At 36.6% G+C, this 20,031-nt stretch overlaps 1 protein-coding gene across 9 annotated transcripts in view; it reads left to right on the top strand.

Annotated features, from left to right (window-relative positions):
* CHL1 (cell adhesion molecule L1 like) overlaps positions 1 to 20,031 on the top strand; it is a 202,911-nt gene that overhangs the window by 18,673 nt on the left and 164,207 nt on the right. For 5 of the 9 annotated variants that reach the window (XM_036869258.1, XM_036869265.1, XM_036869266.1 and 2 more), the window contains exon 2: positions 5,867 to 6,021. The exons of the other annotated variants lie outside the window; for them this stretch is intronic. The gene's annotated coding sequence lies outside the window, so the exon portion shown is untranslated. The remainder of the gene's footprint in view (positions 1 to 5,866; positions 6,022 to 20,031) is intronic. 9 annotated transcript variants of the gene reach the window in all.

Genomic DNA, 20,031 nt, shown 5'->3' on the forward strand with positions numbered 1-20,031 from the left:
TACATTTATCCTTACTCTTTTCCATTTACCTTGGAAATGGCTTGGGCTTGGGAGAACCAGGAGTACCTCCTTAGAGTCAGAAGGGCCAAGGTGAAACCCAAATGCCAGGAATCAAGGAGGTGACTACTTAGATTACATAAGGCACCAGGCTTGAGGAGGGAGAGAGGAGAGCTGCTCCATTTCCTTCTCTTTGTCCGTTACAGCCACACATGGAAAAGGAAGCAGGCTTCTTGGCCTGAAATGATGGTTGTGCATTTGGCTGCAACCCTGCTTTACCTGTAACTTTCAGAAGCATGACTGTAATGGGAAGGCGCTAATGGGTAGTGAGGACCAACATTATTCTTATTTCTTCTTGTGCACAGAACAAGAAGCAGGTCAAGAATATATAGCCGGGGACTTTCTTGGGCTATTTCTTTCTCTTCACGTGCTCACTGAGAGTGGCTGAAGAACAACTACCGCCATGCCTGATGTAGGTTCAGTTTGTGTTCTCATTGCTTCTGCCTTTCTATTTTCTCAAATCCTCCCATCATATTCTTCCTTCTATAGCATGTCATTTTTCTCTAAGTACTTGGGAGCCAAGCATGCTATTTTTCTTATACCTCTGACCCCCACCTTTCTGATAAACGTGAGTAGATGTGTTTCTCCTGCAGTCTTGCCGAAAGCACCAGCAGAGTATTGCACTATATTTTTCATATTTCAAAAATTATGTCAACAGGCAAAATGCAATATATGTAACCCTAAAAGGCTGTGCTACGGTGTATTTAATTCTATACTGGTAATGCTTTAAATTGCCTTTGAAAGACACAATGTATGTACATTTAATTTGATACTCGTAACGGCTAGCTATTTAAGCAAGGTAGGTATTGATCCTGTTCAGAGAGTTAAGGGAACTCGTGGAACTCATATGTGTGAATGTGGAACTAGAAATCAGGTCATCTGATTTGTCTTAAAGTTATTTTAATGGCAAATCATTTGTGACTGATAAAAGATTTCCTTACTCAGAAAATGCAAGTTTTCTGAAAATGTTTCATTTTTCGATGATATAACCTAAAGCCTTATAAATTTTAAATTCTGCTCTCTTGGATCTCAGAAAAAAAAATGAAAGAAATGGCAGAAATTGATGGTGGTTGTAAACTGAGGTTTCTATAATGAGTTTGTACTTAAAAAAATGATTAGGACTACTGAAACACAAGCAATCCTAGGTTTCCCCACAGTTTTTTTTGTTTTTGTTTTTGATATAGCAAATACATTTTTACTGCAGCAGAGAGCATCTTTTCTCCCATCTCCCTTTAGCAATTTGCCATTTTCTGTCCTCTTTAACCTTTCTCTACTTTAAACAACCGGAAAACCTGCTTCAGCTTTCTTCTTGACACACTGAGATTTATTTCTCATGAGCTATTCTGGAGAATTCCTTGTTCAGTCTTCTAATCACTAGACCACTGCAACCTTTCTCTCACTGGATTTCTGCATTTTATTGTCGCCCGTCTCCACTAAGACCTAAACGTCACTGTTAAAATCCCCTTTCTCGCTTGTCACTTTGACCATAATGTCACTTACTTCCTGAAAATTTCCCCTGGCTCCCCACTGCTCTGCAGGCCAAGTAACTGTCATACTTGGTTTCCACATCCAGCCAGACTCAGTCTTCATGATTCCCCTCTTTCCTGTATCCTTAGAGACCCCCTCCTGTTACTGGACAGCTCGCTGCTCCTGTCTGTCTTCTCAGACACATTTCCCACTGTCCTTTCTTCTTAAAGTCACTGGTCGCTCAGTAATCTACAATTCTCTAAGACTGTACTCGCTGAAATGTAACCATTGTCACGATTTTTGTCTTATCTTTGTGCCATCTGCCATAATTCACTTAAATTTTTAACTGGCTCATTATAAAAAGACACTGACTTAAAATGGAAGTTTTATTTCACTGCTATCAATGAAACACCAGTGTCAGTGGGAAATATTGAAAGGTCACTACAAACGTGAATACAACAAAAACAACCCAAGGTCATTACATTCTAGCTAGGTCCTATTGCCTGACCAAGGCTCCAGGCTTAAGTCCTGCTCCCTCTTTATGAAATAGCAAGATTAGAAGAGTTAAAGCGCTGTTAATGGTATATTAGAACCTACCTGAGACTTCCAGGTTTTTATAGTCAGAAGGATTAAAAGAGAAAGGATGTTCACTTACCTCCTGCCCAAAGCCACTTTCCGAGATTGTCTCAATACTGAGACTACTACGCTAGGACATGCAACCCAACTCCAGGAGGGTGAAGACACCCCTAAGAAAAATTCACCACAGTCCCCCTCTCTCTTTATTCTATTATGTTCCTGCATTTAATCTTTATGTGAAAATTTAGGTAGTTCTTGCTGTGTGGAAATCACTACGCTGAATGGACAAATTCCAAGATGAATTAGACACGGTTGGTGGCCTGAAGATGCTTACAGTTACCCCTGAATACATGCCCGTAAAATGTTATTAATATGAGTATGTTTGCATTTTCTGGGATCTTGCGTTCCTGAAATGTTATGAAACTCCAGTCTAATTAAAGAGCTGGGACATGTACACAAATAAGTGTACTGCAAAATAAAGGATTATAAATGCCATTGGAAGGTACTGACAATGTGTGGTCAAAATAGAGAAAGGTTACTTCCAGCTTGGGCACTACTAAAAGGTGTCAGGGAAAAGGCAGAACTTGAAAGGCAAAGATGAAATTCCATTTCAGGTATCATTCCTCTGAAACAAAATAAATGTTCAAGCCCTATTTAATGAGCATTTGATTTTTAGCAATATTTGTCACAGTGTAATCTAGTGCTGTTTGAGAAGATCTGAAGTGTTAAAATGTGATTTGTATACCTTTCTCAAGTTCTGAAAGACCTTCCCACGTATTATAAAAGAAGAACCCTCCCTAATTTGCAGTAGGCTTACAGAAAGCCACACATACTTGGAAGATGGTACCGTCACAGCATGTGCGTTTACGGAGCCAGCCTAATGCCTGCTTGACTGGCAGAGAGGTCAGGGGTATGGGCATCCTGAGCCATCGTAGGGATGTTTGGTGCCAGTGACCTTGTGAAGTGATTTTCAGTTTTAAGATGGCCAGGAAACCAGTAGAAAAACACAGCACCATCCTTTTTTTTTTTTTTTTTTTTTTTTTTTTTACAGTTGGGTTAATTTCTCCTCCATGTTTCTGCTATTTCTGCGTTCTCTAGTCTTTTCTAGGACCCCATTCTTAGTCATGGAAGCTCAGATAATGCACATATGGTCATTCTGTGGTCAGTTTTCTAAACATAATATGCATGTGAAATGAAAAAAAAGGGGAAACAGGAAAGTAATGATAAGGACTTCAAATATTAGGGTCTGACTATGAAATATCAGGATTCTCTAAATTCTTGTTTTTATTTGTATAATCTCACAACTTTAAGTAATTTTACTTTTTAAAAAAGATACAAAAATGAATACCCACAATATTGATTAGTAATGGATCTTCTTCCTTCTGATAGCTCCTTGAATAATGCACCTTGTGTTAATTGCTATGAATTTTTTATTCATACCTAGAAATACACAAAAATCCAGAGTTCTCTTGGAAGAAGTGCTTCCTTTGGTAGAGTTTATAAAGCAATAGTTACAGTGATGTGAAATATCCTTACAAAGAATAATTACGTGCATCTACTAAGTAACAGTGTCAAGCCATAATGTAGAGATTAAAAGTTGAGAGTTTAAACACAGCCAGCACACACACATACTCACATATGTGTATGTAATTGCTCTTTTGCAAATCTACAGAACCTCACTTATGTTGCCTTCACTCTCTTAGGCTATGCTTTCTCATAAAGCATTCATCAGCAAAGTGAAAACCTCTTAAAATTGTCAGTGGGTTTGCTTATGCCACTGTATGCTTATTGAGGGCAAAACGCAACATCTATTTCTTGGCCACATACTAGGTGATTCATTATAAAACTGTTCTGTGCATTGAAGCATCTCTCTCAAAAGGTTTACAACTTGTCTTTGACAAAGGTATCATTGACATCTGTTGAATGATTCAGTGGTGAAATTTACCTCTGGGTTTACCATATTATGATTTCTAAATTTGTTTGACTTTCAACATTTCCACTTGTTTTTCATTTATTGGCTCCATGAATCAGTCAGTTTTATCAAGTTTGTCAACTGCCAGCCTAAACCTTCGAAAATTGGTATAATGAATGTTCTGAGTGAGAGTATCTATATTTGGAGATATCTTAAACCTAAGAATTTAGGATCTGAGACCTAGCTGCCAGAATATGTAAACAAAATATGGTGTTTAAAAAATACCGCTGTATTTTAGAGGGGCACTACTGATCAGGTGATATTTAAAAACTGATGTCTAATGGTACAGCTTTAAACTGAAGTACTGTGGGAGAAATAGTATTGCTGGTATTTGAAGTTTTGGCTCAGTGAGGGTAAAATGTATCTTTGAGGGTATATGGCACAATAATTCTAAATACTACAGTTTTGTTTTTCTTTTTGATGTCCCATGATTTCCAATTTGACTCTCCTATATGACAATTGAAAAAAAAATCTCCTTGCTTTTTGTATTCTTTTTAATGTTGTCAGGAGAAGAATTAAAGCGACTGTTATCTTTCATAAAGCTAATGAGAGTGAATTCTGAATTAATGCACTAGTGAAAGCTTTTTAAAAAATTTTATTTATTTATTTTGGCTACACCAGTTCTTAGTTGTGGCATGTGGGATCTTCATTGTGGCATGCGGGATCTTTAGTTGCGGCATGTGGACTCTTAGTTGCGGCATTTATGCAGGATCTAGTTCCCCGACCAGGGATCAAACCCGGGCCCCCTGCATTGGGAGCATGGAGTCTTACCCACTGGACCACCAGGCAAGTCCCTAGAGAAAGCTTTTATGAATAAAATAATGACCTCTGAACCCTAGAATAGTCAATTTACACCAGACCTGTTTATAAAAAAAAAAAAAAAGTTTGTGCTTACAGATGCCACTAGTAAGATGTGACTTTGCTAGAAGAATCTCAACGTCATATTTCCCCTAACACTGGTAATTGCCTATGTAGTATTGGCAGTATATTCAGGAGACTTATTTCCTCCTTAGACATGTGCCATCGACCAGTCAAGGAGCGTTGCTGGACATTACTTTGACACTCACCAAGGGGACCGTACATTTTGAGAAAGGGCTCCTAAATATTCATACCTAGATAACTAGCATTTTACCATTTTCTAGCATTTTCCCAATTTGGCAGTGGTTTCTGCATGCCACACCCAGACTTCCTTTCTTCAGCAATGCTGATTAATGGAAATGCCTTGATAGAGGCTCCAAAGCTAACAGCAAATTCAGCAGTGCAGAAAGACTCCAAATCGTGTTCTTCTTCTTTGTCAATATTTTCACTGGGGCAATGTAAGATATTAAATCACCTGGAATTAGTTATGTGCCATTTCAGCTACACTTTGAGCTCAATCTGCTACAAGCTGCTTGTGCCGATTAGCAGTTTAAAAGTCTGCAGAGGGGGGCTTCCCTGGTGGCGCAGTGGTTGAGAGTCTGCCTGCCAATGCAGGGGACACGGGTTCGAGCCCTGGTCTGGGAGGATCCCACATGCCACGGAGCAACTAGGCCCGTGAGCCACAACTACTGAGCCTGAGCGTCTGGAGCCTCTGCTCCGCAACAAGAGAGGCCGCGATAGTGATGAGGCCCGCACACCGCGATGAAGAGTGGCCCCCACTCGCCGCAACTGGAGAAAGCCCTCGCACAGAAACGAAGACCCAACACAGCCAAAAATAAACATAATAAATAAATAATAAATAAAAATTAAAAAAAAAAAAAAAAAAAGTCTGCAGAGGAAGGAAATTTTTACTAGCTTGATTTTTCCCCCCTTCAGTCCTGTGTGCATCAGGGGAGGAATTATCTTCTGTGCAACTCCTGAATAATTTGGTCTGACCAGCTTGATGCTGGCAAGGAACCATACCAGAAAATTTTACCTATGGGGCTGTAGCTGTGCTCCCAAATAGAAGACAGAAGAACCAGCGTCTTCAAGTGAAGTGTGAGTGTGTGGTATGTGCGTAGTTTTGATTTCAAGGAGTCATTCATTCATTCCTCAAATACTTATTGAGCTGTTATAAATCCCAGGCACTGTGCTAAGCATTAAGGTGAAGACAGATTCCCTGCCCTGTCATAGTTTGCCATTACTGAGAATGTCAGCCAATAAATAAATAAACAATAAAATCATTACAGGAAAGAAACAAAGGACTGTGGTAGAGAAAAATGAGAGAAGGAACTTACTTTGGCAAGGGCTGTCTGAGAAGGTGACTTTCAAGCTGAGCCAGAAAGGGGAGAAGGCAAATAGGAAAAGAGCCAGAAGGGCAGAGTTCCAGGCAGAGGGGCAGGGAGTGGAAAGGCAGTGTGGAAGGCACGAATTTGGCGTCGTCTGGAGCTGACAGAAGGCTGAGACCTGGAGTGCAGTGAGCGTGGGAGAGCTTGGCACGGGTGAGGTTAGGGCAGATCATATAAGGCCTTCTAGGTCATGCATGAGAATATGGATTTTAAGTGCAATATAGTAACTTCAAAAAAATCCAGGCAGTTAAACAACTTAAAAAAAAATTATACAATTTTAAAGGTTACTTTCCATTTACAGTTATTACAGAATATTGGCTACGTTCCCTGTGTTGTACAATACATTCTTGAGCCTATTTTACACCCAAGAGTTTGTACCACCCAGTCTCCCACCCCTATATTGCCCCAATACTGGTAACCACTAGTTTGTTCTCTAAATCTGTGAGTCTGCTTCTTTTTTGTTATATTCACCAGTGTGTTGTGTTTTTTAGATTTCACACATAAGTGATATCATACAGGATTTGTCTTTTTGTATCTGACTTATTTTACTTAGCATAATACCCTCCAAGTCTGTCCATGTTGCTGCAAATGGCATTATTTCATTCTTTTTTATGGCTGAGTAGTATTTCATTGTGTGTGTGTGTGTGTGTGTGTGTGTGCGCATGTATACTGCATCTTCTTTATCCATTCATCTGTTTACAGACACTTAGGTTGCTTCCGTATTTTGGCAGTTGTAGATAATGCTGCTTTGAACATTGGGGTGCATGTATGTTTTCAAATTAGTGTTTGTGGTTTTTTTTTTTGGATATATACCCAGGAGTGGAATTGTTGGGTCATGTGGTAGTTCTATTTTTAGTTTTCTGAGAAACCGTCATACTGTCTTCCACAGTGGCTGCACCAATTTACATTCCCACCAACAGTGTACAAGGGCTCTCTTTTCTCAACATCCTCGCCAACATGTATTATTTGTGTTCTTGTTAATGACAGCCATTCTGACAGGTGTGAGGTGATATCCCATTGTAGTTTTGATTTGCATTTCCCTGATGACTAGCGATGTTGAACATCTTTTTATGTGCCTGTTGGCCATCTGCATTTCCTCTTTGGAAAAATGTCTATTCAGTTCTTCAGGTAGTTTAAGCAACTTGATCTGATTTATGTTTGTAAAAAAAAAAATCGCTTTTGCTATTGTGTGAAGACTCGATTATGATGGAGAGCAAGATCAGTTGGTATACCACATGGGAGATGAGAACGCTTTGGACTTGAACCAGGGTGTGATAAAGGGGATTTTGTAAGCGAGACTGTTTATTGTACTTCTAATAAGATGATATGGGTGGTTTGGGGGTTGTTATAAGGAATAACACACAGCCCCTGCAGGCAGAAAACCTACATAGGAAACAACCAAAGAATAAGGACTTGTGTGATGACAAGGTTTAAGATATTTGTTTCCATGCTGCTTAGTAGCAGAGTGAGTTGTATGAGCCCCAGGGGGGCTCAGGGCTGGGGTGAGTGACATTTAGTGAGCTTCTGGTCTGGATGAGGGCATGCAATTGCAGAAAGAGTACATGCACACTACTCTGGGAGAACCTGCTTATTAATTTGTACAGCAGTTTTGTGTTGGGTGTAGAAGATGAAAGACATTTTCCGTTCAATTATTGATCATAAGCATGATGTGTGTTGGTTGAAATGGTGAGATAATTGTTTCACATAGAATTTAGATATCTTTTTCTCTTGCTGTATATTAATGTTTCATATTAAGTGTCCCCAAGTCAATATAGGACACATTACCCACCTCCCTCCTTCCTAGGAAAGAACCATTCTACCATTTAAAGGTTTACTGAATAGAAAATAAAGTACACTGACTTTAATCCAGATGCCTACCCTATTTTTTGGCATGTAGATGTCAAACGCTGCTAAATGTGTTCTTCTTCTAGGAGGATTAAAGTTTACACTTTGGGTATTTATTTTCAAATCTATGTGAAAAATATATATCACTTATGCTGAGAATGAGAAAAAGAACGAAGAATCGTTTTTAAATTGATAAGAAAAAAAGACAACACAACGGGAAAATGGGCAAAGAGAGAGCACACATTTCAGAAAAAAGAGACTCAAAATATATGTCACAATATTCAACTTTTTGAGTAATCAGGACAGTGCAAATTAAAATCACAGTGAAAACAAACTGTGGTTCATCCATAGCATGGACTACTACTCAGCAGTCACAAGATAATGAGTGCTGATATAAACAGTAACATAAATGACGCTCAGAAGCATTATGCTTAGTGAAAGGAGTCACAGAAAAAGTCAAACGGCGTATGATTTTGTTTATCGATATATGATATTCTGGGAAAGGCCAAACTGAAGGGACAGAGGTACGATCAGTGACTTCAGGGACTGGTGGGTGGGGGTAGGGGGGTGAGGAGATGGATATTTTCTGTTTTGATTATAGTGATGTTTAAACAACGGCATGCTTTTGTCAATACCCATTGAATTGTTCATTTAAAATGTGGTAATTTTATGGTATGTGAATTATATCCCAATAAAGCTGATTTTTAAAAAATCACAGTGAGAAGCTGCTTAACATTTATTAGGCTACAACAGTGAAAACCTCTAGTGCTGACTGTTGTGAAGATGCCAGGAAATGGAAGCATTCATACTCTGCTGGTATGAGTGTAAAGTGACATAATCCCCTTTTGGAGGAGGAATTTGCAAGAGCTAGAAAGGTTGAAAATGTTTACACCCTGGAATGCCCAGCCACATGCTCATCCACATGCCTGCTACATGATCACCCAGGAGAAATGCTCACACATGTGCTCAAGGAGAAATATACAAGTATGTTCCATGCAACCATTTGTAAGTGCAAAAACAACAACAACAAAACCCAAAAAACAAAACCCCCCCAAACAAGAACCCAACCTAAATGTCCTTCTAAAGGGAATGAATAATTTGACATATATAAAATATTTAACATATGGATCTTGACTTTTATAGAACAGTTCAAATGAATGAACTAAATCTAAATGTAGATTTTGAAAACAACAGTTTACCTGAAAAAAAGCAAGTCTCAGAATGACACCTTGCGGATGATACCAATTATGTGAATTAAAAAAACTCATACAAAATTATATTGTCTTGTAGAAAAATATAAAACATGTATTGTTATACACCAAGTGGATTATGTTGGTTCTTTCTGGAAGTAAAGGGAAATGGATTTTTTTTTTTTCTTTTTTGGCCACACCGTGCGTCATGAGGAACTTCCCCAACCAGGAATCAAACCCATGACCTCTGCAGTGCAGAGTCTTAACCACTGGACCACCAGGGAAGTCGGGAAGTGGAACTTAGAAAAGAAATTTAAGGGGATTTGACTTGATTTCTTGTATTTTATTTATTTAAAAAGTTGAGCTATGAAGCAAATATGACAAAATGTTAACATTTGTTAATTCTAGATGGGAATCATATAGGTATTTCTGTATTATTTTTCTGTATTTAAATTTCTTCATAACATAAAAACACCTAAGCTACATTGTGAAACTGAAAATTTAGAGTTAGTGGTTTTGAGTCCTCCGTTGTGGAAACATTATCATTAGAAGACTGATATATGAGTTTGTTTCAGCTCCTGATTACAATGCCAGTATATCAGAGTATTTACCTGTACTAGACCGTAAATGTATTCAAAGATTCACTTGCTTAGATCTAAGAGAAATCTCATGCCTTTCCACTTTCAACATAGTAGCTGTGAAAAACTAGGCAAAAAAACAACTCAGTCTCTTCTTTATAAGAGTAGAGGGGATCTACATAGTAACATTCCAGTACTTACACAAAGTTCAAAGACATACTTTAGTAATACTTGCATATCAGATAATCTTCCCAGTGTTCTTCTCAGTTCTGTAAGTGTTCTTATCTTATCTTTGAATATAGATGAGCACACCACTGAAGAGAGTTTAAATTACTTGTTTCATATTAAGTTAATAAGACTGTAGATGCTGTGTTTAACTTATAGAAGATATTAATCCATTTACCTAATATTAAGTGGCTTAATTTATGAAAATATTTTATGTGCTCAATAATAAATATGAGACTACCTACATGACAAATCTTATTTAAAGACTTAAGTGTCTGTAAAAAGCAGTGTTAATTTTAATTTTGGCTTATAAATATAATATTACTTCATCTTCTTATAAAATAAGTAGAATGAAGGCAGCATTTGTATGAACCCAAAAGGAGTACCAAAAACTGCCCCTCAAAATTGAAATGTGAGTTCTTATCTACACATTTCTATACACAACCTACATTAGTTTCCTATTGTTGCTATTAGCAATTACCACCAATTTAGTGGCTTAAATTTGTTCTCTTACCATTCTGGAGGCTACAGGTCGTAAAATCCAGATGTCAGTAAGGCTGTGCCCCCCTAGAGCCTCTAGGGGAGAATCTGTTTCATATATTTCTCAGCTTCTAGAGTCTACCTGCGTTGTCTCACGGCCCCATTCTTCATCTTCAAAGCAAGCAGTGTATAGCATCTTTTAATTTCTTTCTCTGCTCTGTCCTTTTATTCCCTTTTCTGACTCTCACCCTCCTACCTTCTCCCTGTAAGGACCCTGTGATTACATTGGCTCCATTCACGTAATCCAGGATAATCTCACTGTCTCAATATCCTTAATTTTATCACATCTGCAAAGTCCATTTACCATGTAAGGCAACAAACATACTTACAGGTTTCAGGGATTAGCATGTGGACAACTTTGGGAGTCATTATTCAGCCAAACATACCACCCTTCAAACTATTTTCTCGTTGAAAGATTCATAATATTAAGTGACCTTTGGGTGAAAGCTTTATGGTCCATCACTATCATATGATATAAAACAGTGATACCTAAGTGAACTGTTATAGGAAAACAAATATGCATTGTGATGTTAATATTAGAAGGTAAATGTCCTCTAAGTGTTGCCCCATAGGGTTAACTTTTGTATGGGTGCTATACCGTCTTTCTTTGGGACTAATCTACTATTCAAAACGTGGTCAATTTTTGTAGTGAAACTGCTACTGTATCACGTATAAAGAATAAGACCTATCTGTGAAGATTGTTGCAATTACTAAATGGATTATTCTTTTAAAAACTGTTAGAACAGTGAGCAGCATGTAGCATTTGCTAAAAACATATTTGCTGCAATTGTGAACACTATTAGATCCAGTGAAGTATTCAAAACCATGTTGTTTACATCAAATTGCAGAGTTCAGTGGGAGAGAAAAGTGCAAAAAATTGATTGAAAGAACTCAAAAGGACTGTGTTAGGTACTAATTGACTGGAGGATTAAGTATATAAACCTTTTATTCATTCAACATGTAATACTGAGCTCTGAGTGTACACCAAGTTCTCCATTAAGTTCAGGAACAATAGTGAGCAACTGGATTGGTACCTACGCTGAAAGAACCTACTGTTTAGCTCAGTAGGTAGACGATTAATAGATGAATAATAAGTGCTGTGATGGAAGCTGTACAGGGTACCAGACTGTCCTTTATGAAGCGTGTCTTAGTCCTTCTCAAAATATTTTCTTGTTGAAAGTGGGAAATTTTTGGTGAACACTGAAATGCATGTCAGATTAATTCATGCCTATTAGTTCAGGTAAATAATTTCACCAGGAGTCTTCATGGTAAAATTAATATTTATATCATACAAGAAAGTAGCAGGGTGTATTGGGTTGGCCAAAAAGTTCATTCGATTTTAAGTAAAAAGACACAATTTTCATTTTCACCAAGAATTTCTATTGAACACCGGATTCACTAACCGAACGAACTTTCTGGCCAGCCCAATCGATATTACCAGGGTTTATAAGGACTGTAAATGGTAGCCCACCTCCTTCCCACCCCATGTTCATCTTACTTTACTTTAATAACCACCTATGAATGCCCATCTATTAAAACCAAGTAGAGAGCCATCTCGTAAATCACTTTTAATATTTGTTTCTGCCTAACTGTTTTCATAGAAAAGCTATATGAGAAGAAACATAAGGAGACAGGAATTGATACATCAGCCGGGAGAAGCAAGACCTGAAGCTGGGGTCTAGAGTAGCACTGGGTATGTGTGCTCCGCTTAGTGATGCTGCCGAGATATCAGTGCTAGTTCCTTGGACTAAGTAGGCGAGTATTGTGCTTCTGAGCTAAATGAGAAAAAAAAAATGAACTAACCAAAACCCTGTCTTTTCTCTTAACATTCTTAATTATTATTATATGAAAATAAGAGCTAAAAGGCTCATATCATTTTGAAAGACAGTAGGTGACATGTGGCACGGCGCTGGCACGTGTGGGCCCTTGCTACAGTTTTCGTGCTGACACGTCACTGCAGAAATGTCGCCTGTCTTTATTGCTTTGGAGGCTTCCAGCCTTTCAGGCAAATTGCTCTCCTTTGTGCGCCTACATTCTTTTCTCCTCCTGGATTTTCCTCTTTTGGTCTCTCCTCACTTTTCCCTATCTTTCTACTCATTAAGATACCTGTACTCTTTGCTTCTGACCTCCCACTGGCAATTTTGCTCTGTTTGATTCCAACAGTGGAGTAAAGGGAAGGAAACCAGCCAATACTCGTGAGTGCACGTGGGGCTCCCTAGGATGTCCACACTGGCTCCAGGAAGATGATTGACAGCATTTCTCTTTTTCTCAATTTCGCTTATTGCAGTTAATGCCCTTGTGTATTAATCGATCTATAGATGGATTGACAGATCGATCCATCCATGCATCCATTTATTTTGGCATGCAGTTTTGGTATAGAGGTAGACAATGCCTAACTGGATTTCATCTATGACAGGATTGCTGTCAGGATTACAGAATCAGGGCTCAGAAGAAGTTAAGACCAAATTTAATGAGGTTATTGGAATATGTAACAATAATATGTCTTCTTCAAGGGCATTTCAATTCACTTGAATATGAAATGAAGGCACAGGGCAGTTTTTGAAGAATCACTTTGCCTCTATCCAAGTGGTATGCTTTTGGATGGAATTACATTCAATCTAAGAGTTGAAAAATGTCCCTAAAAGGCTTACCCCAATCATCCAAAAAAAAAAAAAAAGAACTGTTTTTCTGATTAAACTGTGCAGAATTGTCTATTTATATGTTAAGTGTTCAAGGGAATACCTACAGATGAATGTAAACATCTTTACTTATATGCTTATGTAAGTGTAAGTACATGTGTAACAGGTACATGTATAATCATTTTAAAATCTTTAAAATGGTTATACCTAAATGATTACTTTATTTCTAGTTATTTTTGTAGTGGAATAAGCCAGATTATAATTTACATAAATTGAATGCACACAAGACCACATATCTTCGAGTGGTATATCATGTGGTAATACAATTTTGTAATGGCTAATTAGCCCCTGTGAGAGCCCACTGACATAGGATAGCAGTAGTTTACTATCAAATCTAAGAAGATAAGGGTGGCATCTTTTTCATGTAGATTTCTAAATCCTTTGTTACTTTGAAATCAGCTTAATAGCATATTTTAGACTCAAGATAGACTGTCTTCTGGTTCCTGGTGGATTCGACCATATGTATATTAGATATGGAAAATAATGTCCGTTAAGTGGTGTAAAAATGTTCTTTTAGGGGGAAAAAAAGTGATTTAAATCATTAGGTTCTCATGGGATCTCATTAAAGTTCTCTTTCTTTAATACATTGTGCAGCCTAATAGTTATCAGGAATCCTGCAGTGTGCATTGCTGATAGGTTAGTTTACACAGGATTAATTGTGTAATTTTGCAAACAACCAGCACGGTGAACATTGATTTTTGTATTAGCCTGTGTGTTGTTTCTAAGGAGATTCTGCTTTCTATTTTAAGGCGGTGTTACATTTCACCATTTATTAATTATAATTTCTGCCAACATGGTTTATGTCTGATACAATTTATTAAAAGTCTGTCCTAATCTTTTTTTCTAATTGTTATTTCCTTCAGAAACTTCATTAATTTTGACCACTGATGTGTAAAAATGACAGGAAAAAATGCCATTCCCAAAACGTTCACTGACCAGCCAGTTTCCCGTTGTGTCCATCCATAAGTTCCACAAATTTTGCCCTAGAACACAGCAGCAAATTCAGTGGCATCCACTCCAGGTACACTAAGTGAATAATTAATGCAAGAAATGACCTGAGAATATTACATTTCCTAACCAAAAGAATGTGAATGTCCAAAGTAGAGTTGGCTTTTCTGAAATTAGTCCATTTTCTAGAATATGTAGGTCTCTAGACCCTAATGTTTCCTGAAATATTTGTGGATATGGAAGTATTAGAGGAAAGGATTTTTTGCTTGAATTTTCCAGATAATTAATTCAGCTCTCAGCTGCTAGTTTCTTCACTGTTGTGGAATTATAAAATGCCTATTGAGATTTCTGTGTGATCCTTATATCTGGGCTCAGATTATACTTTGTAATGTTTTAGGTGGCTTTGAGAAAACAGAAAATAATGTTGATTGCATGCAATTTTAACCTTAATCTGTTTCTGGTCTTGAACTTGCAAATTAATTACGTGCCTGTACCCCTGCTCAGTCCACCATCCCAGCCTTCCTTAGATAAAATTTCCTCTGTCCATTTCACTGAGGGCTCACTAAGGGAAGGAGTTGAACCCCTCTTAGTGTTTGCTACTTTTGTTTTGTTTTGCTTTGGATGGATCCTCCCACCCCAAGTTTCTGCCTTATTATAAAGACCTAATAAGGAGCTGTACAAAGTATGTACTTAAAAATGTGTGCTGAGTGACCCACTGGCCCCTATTGGAGGAGCCCTCTTGAACATTATGTTGCCAAGGCTTCAAAAAGGAGCTTGTTTCTGAAGGATCAAAGGATCTCTTCTTGTATAATAAATACGGAGCATTTGGTATATAATGAAGAGTATAAAACATGTCTTTTAAGCTCCTGTATGAGTCCAGATTATGTGAAGAAACTAAGGAAGGTGGTGGTTCTCTAGACTTTTGTGTTATCATGTTAAACAGAAATAGATGAAAGCAAAGGCTTTAAACTGACAAAATCCCAAGTAGGAAAGCTCTGGTCCACAGCTTGCTCACTGGTTCATAACAAACCACCAGCTGATGATTTGGAAAAAAAAAAAAAATGTTTTCCTTTCACAGTAAAGGATTGAGTTTGTTTTGTGTTATTTTAAACTGTCTAACTTCACAAAGTAAAAACCACTTTTTATGTTTAGCTTAGAAACTGGATTATGATGCTGTTGAGAAAGTACTAGAATTGGAATCACAATATGGTTTCTACACTTGACTTTTGTCACTTACTATGTGTGAAATTAAAGAGTAACTTAGTTCATTGGATTGTATTTTTCCTGATTTATAAATGAACCTGATAAAATTCACAGACAAAGTTATTTCAAGGATTAAATGAAAAAAGTCATGTAGTGCTATAAAATGTAAGATGTTATATTGTTATATAAGATAGGTAATTTGCAATAAAATTTGATTAAAGAATTATGATATATTTTAGTTCCCTATTTTAAGGCTGAACATCCTCTGTTTATGTTCAACTTTATCTTGAGTGGTTTGAATGATCCAAATCAGAGGAGATTTTTGAAACCATTATAATTGTGTTCAATATATTTAATGCATGAATATGTGTGTATATTTCTAAAGAGTCAGCTTTCTCCAGATTTTCAAATGTGTTTGTGATTCTAATGGGGTTAAGAATCTCTTAACTGGATAATCATCACTAATTTTCATTTCACATTAATTGGTAGTCCTACTACTATAGGATTGGATACCTGAAAAGTGAATTTAGTATATTGGTTTATATTTACTTAGAGTTTTTGTCTAACTGAAATTCTGCATTATGTTTTACTATACTATCTCTTTTTCACATTCCCTGGGGGATAAAAATCAATGCAGATTGGAGATCTGAATAACTTTCCCCAGTATTTATAAACAATAAAAAATTACTTCGGTGATTTCCCATAATTAAAGCAGATTTTTTTTTCTTTCCTTCTTCTCTCTTTTTTTTTTTTTTACAGTAACACAACCACCATCATCACTACCACCACTGCTGTCTTTTCTTCCTCCTTTGCTTTAAATGTCTTAGGTAATTGCAGATGCACAATTCCATGGAGAACTGAAACAGGCCTAGCCCTAGGTGACCAATTTGAAATTTTGCAAAATAGGATTGCATTAAATATTTTTTTCTAAATGTTGATTTTTGATATCTTAAAAAGTTAATGTTAATTGAAATTTTCAACCAGAATTGTATCTTTCGACTTTATTTCTTATTCTCTATCGCCCCAAATGTATCTCACCCTCAATGTGTTGGTGTGATCCTTAACTATACTTTCGCCTTACCTAGCCCCAAATAAATTTTATTTTAATGAATATTTTTTAAAGCATCATTAGTGATTTTCTGTCTCTTCATGTCAGAAATCTCTGATCCCCTTATATTTCTCATTGATTCGCTGATCAATTTTTAGTAGGAGTGGAAATCATGGCAATCACTGCTGGTTGACCAGAAAGTCATACTGGGAATTTGCATACTCATCTCTTTAACTCAGAGATTTTGGCATCTACCTTGTACTGAGCTCAGTGTGAAGAGGCACTGGGGAATCATGGTCTAGGTCTACATATTGGCGGGTTGTTAGAAATTATTAATTTGGTCTTTTGAGTGACACAATTATGTTTGTATATTATTCTTCTTGCACACAGTTCCCTGGAGCCCTTCATACAGAATTATTTTGAGTTGGTCCCCATTAAAAGTATTTTGAGAGTTGTCATTGAATTTGCATATTTTCTTCTGCATTACGATTAATTAGAATTAGCATTTTATTTTAATAAATTATAAGCTAAATAGTTACTATTCCATTTAAAGTCTATAAATAACAATAGCCTACTTTAATTTTTGAACATCTTATGACATCTCTTTGTAGCAGTTTTAGATTTTTTTTTGAGTTATCAGAGTAACTTTTCCATGCTCTGCTACTAATTTATTTTCACAGTTGGGTTTTTGCACTTAGAAATTTTTTATAGAACAAAGTTTCCACTTGCCAATGAGTGTATATAAAATATGATCATCATGTTAGAAATTATCTCTATTTTTTAAATAGAAACATAATTTTATTTTTTCCTGCCTTATTGAGGTATAATTGATGAATAAAAATCATTTATATTTAAAGTGATAACTTGATATACATTGTGAAATGATTACATTTTTTCAGCCTCATCTCTTTTTTATTTCTTCTTTGTCTTTGTCTTCAGCTTCCCCAAACTTCATATATCTTCTTGACTCTGCTCTGTTTTCTTAGACTTCTCAGCTGCCTCTCTTGCTTTCCCATACCCACCCTATACCCTAAAACTGGAACGCAATTTCTTTCTTTTCAGCTTGATAAATTGGGCCATTTACTTACCTAGTTCACATAACTATGCAGCCTTTGGGAGAAAAGTGTTTTCATTTCTTATCATGTTCATTTTGGTGCAAAAGAATAATTCATGACTATTAAAAAATATATCTATTAAATTAGATCATATTTACTCTCTCCTTGCCCCTTTCCCCCCAAAAGCAATGCTCGTAATTTGATGTATTTGTTTCCAGTGTTATTCCCCAGGTAGATATAGATACATATAATTTTTTTGTAAAATCAAGCTCAAACTCTGTATAAAATTTTGTTGGTTTCACCCAATATTATGACATAAGAAGTTTCTCTAGCATTCAATATTCTTTGAAAATACATTTTTAAGAAAGCTACAAACTTTTCTAATACATAGCTATATTCTAAGTACTTAATTATTTCTCTGTTTCTGAGCATTTAGGTTGTTAACCAAAATTTCATCGTTATAAATTACAGGAAGTAAACATTTTACGTTACTGTTTGAGCATATTTTCATATGTTTAATCTAAATCAAGCTAGATTTCCAGTTATGTGAATATTGGCCCAAGCATATGAACATAAAAGGTATGTTAGGTTATTCAATAAAGTGAAATGTTCATAATGTTATGTATAGCTAAACAGTTTATGATTTTTAGATATTCATTAGTATACATACATACACGTATGTGTGTATATTTGTGTGTGTAGCTGTACTACTAGTTGAATATCGATATATTAATTGGGGAAGGGAATGCACTAAAATGTTAGTAATATTTATTTTTGGCAGATGATTTCTATTTTATATGTATATATGTATATACACATACATACACACATATATGTATATATTTATATATACACACACATGCATATACATTTGTATTTTACCAAATCTCTACAGTGAACATTTATTACACTCATAATAAAGCAAAAAACCCCCACACAGTTATCCACCTTAACCAGCTGTCATTTCCTATGAAGCCTTTCTAACATGAATTCATGGGTGAAAATGAGTTTTTCATGGATGGGGTAGTGAAACCACTTGAAAATTCTTTGTCTCCTAAGGTTCCCTGTGATGTGAAACCTTAAGTAGCTATCAAGACTAAAATACATACAGTGCTGAAAACATCTGGGGAAGGTGGACAGATTATTGAAATGTAGTCTTATTTCAAGGGCAGATTAGAGAGTGTAGCCCTGGGTGTGCTTTGGTGAAGCTGAGAAGGAAGGAGAGTCTGAGGTCCACAAGCCAGTGGTGCAGGAACAGTGGAGACCAGTCAGGGGTTGAAAGCCGCTTGAGCAAATGCTCTGACCAAAGCAGCAGGTGGAATGGCTCAAGCAGGAAATTGGGAATAATATCCTGGGATTGGATTTGTTTAGATAAGTTCCTATTTCAGGAACATAGGGCTCCCCATTCATGGGTGTGCCTGACCGCAGCGCAGGACACAGAGTAGAAAAGTAATAAATATTTGAATGAATAAACAAAGACCCCTTGTGCAATGTTTTGGGACAGAAAGTCCTAATAATAGCCATGTTAACTTCCTTTCATACCTAAATGTGCCTGAAAGACTCTCAGGCAGTTTCAGTACATTTTCCAGTGTGACTTTTAATGGTTTGTAATTCCATTCTTTAATCATGATTTGAAATGTTTGTGTCACTAAGCTTGAAGCCCTAAAGAACGAGGGTCTGCTTTAAAAGTGTCCTGATGCTGCAGTAATATCTTTGGCAGTATTTAAGGCTATCAAAATTATAAAGCTGCATTCCGGAGAAATGGTTTTGTAACCCTAGGCAATATGTAAATTCTTTCTGCCTTAGTTTCTCATCGTTGGAATGAGGACGTTAAAAACAAAAAGTGTCTACCTCATAGAGTTGTACAGATGAAATGAATTCATAAAATACAGAATAGTTAGAACAATGCCTGGCATACAGCAAGCCCCACATAAACATATCCTCTTATCACTAAATGAGTCTGCTTTTGCTATTAACTTGCCCATGATCAACTGATTTGATCAGGCTTTTGTCAAAGGAGCCTCGCTTCTCTGATATAAGAGATTTTTGTCACGTACATTTTGGATCATATATAAAAGCAAAGTGCTCCTCAATCAATTGTTTTCAGAATTGCTACTGCAAATTTGTAATGGACATTCCTACTACCTGGGGAGACAATCTCCAATTGCATTAGAAAGTAATATAAAATCAGAGCTAGATCCTGTTTGAGATCTAAAAGATTATCTATTTGATTTATTCTTAACTTAAAACATTGACTTTTTGCTTATTGCTTTCAAAACCATTTCAAAAATGATTTCTATTAATACTTACATGCATCTGACATATTGAGAAAATGGGGGAATGCCCCTGCCCGTCATACTCCAAAGCAACTGGTCCTGCTCC

The sequence above is a fragment of the Balaenoptera musculus genome, chromosome 11 (assembly GCF_009873245.2).
Source record: "Balaenoptera musculus isolate JJ_BM4_2016_0621 chromosome 11, mBalMus1.pri.v3, whole genome shotgun sequence".
Taxonomy (NCBI): Eukaryota; Metazoa; Chordata; class Mammalia; order Artiodactyla; family Balaenopteridae; genus Balaenoptera; species Balaenoptera musculus.